This window comes from Adiantum capillus-veneris, chromosome 10, assembly GCF_014529385.1.
Source record: "Adiantum capillus-veneris isolate H3 chromosome 10, ASM1452938v2, whole genome shotgun sequence".
NCBI classification, from domain to species: Eukaryota; Viridiplantae; Streptophyta; class Polypodiopsida; order Polypodiales; family Pteridaceae; genus Adiantum; species Adiantum capillus-veneris.
The window spans coordinates 128122877-128126377 of record NC_140940.1 but is presented as its reverse complement, the minus strand read 5'-3'; positions in this window follow the sequence as shown (position 1 = coordinate 128126377).

Genomic DNA, 3501 nt, shown 5'->3' with positions numbered 1-3501 from the left:
CTATGGCCTTCCACAGGCCAAAAAAGTTGGCTCATGCCAACAATGGATGTGTGTGTTGGGTTTCAGGCCCCGTGGTTGGATATGGCCGGGCGGGAGACTTCCCATCTTTACTTGTATTCTTTGTTTACATGGAGAAGAGAGTTTGCACTCTCTAAAGCTCCACAAAAACAGTGTCTAGTGTCATCATCCCCTTCTCCCCCTTCTCTCTTTCCCTTGCACTCTCGGATCCAATCCATCAAGTGGTATCAGAGCCCAGGGCGCTCCCCTACGTGCAAGAGGGCCTTGAAGCCAAGCAAGCAAAGGAGTTGAAGAGCAAGGAAGCCCAACAAGCCAAGAGGAAGCAAGGAAATTGGTCAACAGCAAGCAGACCAAATTCGGGCAGGAGCAAGCCGGGCTACAACGTCAGTTGAATCGGGCAGGTAGCAAGCCAGGCAGCACTGGGCATTGGGAAGAGTAGTCGAGACCACACACACACACACACTCTCACCTCGGTGCTCATCTCAGAACTCGTCAGACAGTCCCCTCCATTTTTTGACAGAATTTTTTTATAAAATCAAACTAAGAGTGTGTGCAGGCGGCCATTCACACACACACATCACCTGACAAAGGGGGGCTTAAGCGGCATGCTATCCCTGGCATCTTTGGACATCGGAGACCATCCTGCGTCCTTGAACTTTGGCTTCGTTTCCTTTTGGAGACCTCGACAAACCCCGAGCTTGAGAGAGAGAGAAGCCATAAAAAGATCGTAAAAGAGACAGAGAGCGAGCGTGAGAAAGCAAAGCTGTGAGAGAGCAAGCGAGCGAGTGAGAGAGGATTTCGGCCTCACTATCTCGACACCCGCTTTAGCAGATACAGTGAGCACTCCCGTCCGACGACGTGAGGCGAGAGCGGCCCCGACATCGACGACTTGCCGCCCCGCACCGGCACATCGGTTTTGACTCCGATTCTTGCGATTGGACGTCGACTCGACATCACCTCTCATTGCTGCAGATTTTCGATATCCGATCCCGACATTGAGTGTTCCTGTGGACGAGCGCTTTCCATTGGAGAGTCGTGCTTGCCACACACACGGGTAAGGTGCCTCTACCATAGAGGAGTGACACTCCGCGTCGGCACCGAGTGCACCGATCGGACCTTACGGCACGGTTTTCGACTCCGAGCACCTTTGGAGGCTATTCGACTAGCGCATTTCCATATGGCGGCGGAAATCAGCACATATCTACATTGATACACAGGTTACAAGGGGCTTTTGAGCCCGTTTACTCGCAGTTTCTCCAAGCTTCCAGACACTTACATGTACAACGCTTCCAAAGGTGTTTTACTAATCATTTAGACAGCAGTTTCTCTACGGACAAATGCATGTTTACTTTAGCACACCATAGTGCTATTTGAGCTCTTTTGAGAGCAAATATCCCCGCAGGAATCACTTTTACTGCATGCAGTAGTTCTTCGTGCTTGTTTGAGCGTAGTCACTCATGTACGTTGATCTGCGGACACTGCCTATTGTGCTACATGTGGGGCCATTTTTTGGCTATTTTGGCAGTTTTTTCAGTCGTTTCTGAGACTCGGACCGAAAAAGCCCTTTTTGAAACTATGGCTAGTCCTTTTGTGTTTACATCAGCATTTGGAGGGTCGATAGCATGAGCTTTTTTTGAGATAGGGTATTCTTGAATGTTGAGGTACCTTCAGTGATATAGGTAGCTGGAGTTCCCCCTTTACGGTACCCTCCCCATAAGACATGTATCTGGGTGGTTTTTGGTGTTCTTGACGTTGAGTTGGTGGTCACACAGTAGTATTTTTGATCAGTTAATGTCCATTGGTTCTTTTGAGAAGTTTATGCATTTTTTGAGTTGAGTTTTGACTCCTCATACAAAGGAGACTCTGCCGGATTTTTTTTGTGAGTCTGTTTTATGGGTTCTTGGCACTTCTAGCTGTTTTTACAAAGTGATTTTACTACATTTTGGTTTGAGTTTTTGCTCCTATTCTAGGATAACCTCTACCAAAATTATCCCAAGCAATTTGCCATAAATCTTTTGACTACATTCTCTTAATCATGCTACGAGTAGCGCTTCCGAAAGAGAAAAGTACTATATCAAAAAGTTTGATGTTTCAAACTTTGTCATTTGGGCGTATACAAGATGTTTTGATCAACAAAGGTTTGATAGCACCCTTGTGTGCAAGAAGAGAGAATGCGTACACTAATGATGAGTGGGATGACCATTCGCCTACACCTTTGTGAATCCATTTACTTTACCATAATGGATAAGACCAATGCAAAAGATTTTTGGGATGCTCTATGTCAGGCTTGGGATGGAAACAACGCTTCGAACAAGGTTTTCTTGATGAAGAAATTGATGTGCATGAACATGAAAAAAGGCATTAATGTTAGTTCTCATTTGAATGAGTTCAACAATGTATTTTCACAGTTTACTTCAAAAGGTCTTAAATTCGATGATGAAATGAAGGCCATTTTCTTGCTATGTTCGCTACCATCATTATAGGATACCTTCAACACAGACATAAGCAATTTTGCACCCAACGGCAAGCTAGATTTTAGCAGTGTTGCTGGTGCGTTTCTCAATGAGGAGATTCGACGTCTTCATGCGAGTGGACATGGTGATGCATACGTGGCTAGTGAAAATCATGACAAGCAAAGACAGTGTGGTCGTAGTCGCAGTAGTTCACAGGATCGTAGGCAAGGTCGTAGCAAGAGTCATGGCAATGACATGCAAAATGTAGAGTGTTACTACTGCCATAAAAAGGGACACTTAAAGAAAGATTGCCACAGAATGTAGCGTGATATGGGCAAAGAGAAAGGAAAGTCTAACAAACCTAAAAGCAGTGTGAAAATTGAAGAGCTTAATGTGGTTGAGTATTCAACCATTGAGATAGTATCTGACGTGTCAAATGATGTGTTGATTTTCACATCGGATGTGAGTCCTAAAGCATTGTTAGCTCATGATGAGTGTTATGCGTAGAATTGGATTGTGGACTCGGGTGCTAGCTTTCATGTGATTTCTCACAAGGAGTGGTTTTCTACATACACTACTACACATGACATAGTGAAGCTAGGCAATTCTTATGAGCTTGATATATGCGGTGTGGGAAGCATCAAGTTTTCTATGCGTAATGGCACTGAGTTTATGCTGCATAACGTCAGACATGTATCCAAATTGACAAAGAGTTTGATGTCAGTTTGATTTGGGTTACATACCATATTTGATCATGGTTCTTGGATTATCAAGAAGGAAAATCTGGTCATGCTTAAAGGCCAAAATTCTGGCTCATTGTACTCACTTTATGTCTCTTCTATGAAAGAGAATTCTATTTGTGTAGCCGAGCTGCCGTCTACATAGTTGTGGCGGCTAGGACATATGAGTCAAAAGGGAATGAAAGTCTTGAAGCGTTCTGGTTATATCCCTATGTTAGGTTACTCTAACTTCTGTTTATGTGAGCATTGTATCTATGGGAAACATATTAGGTTGACATCAGCACCTTTGG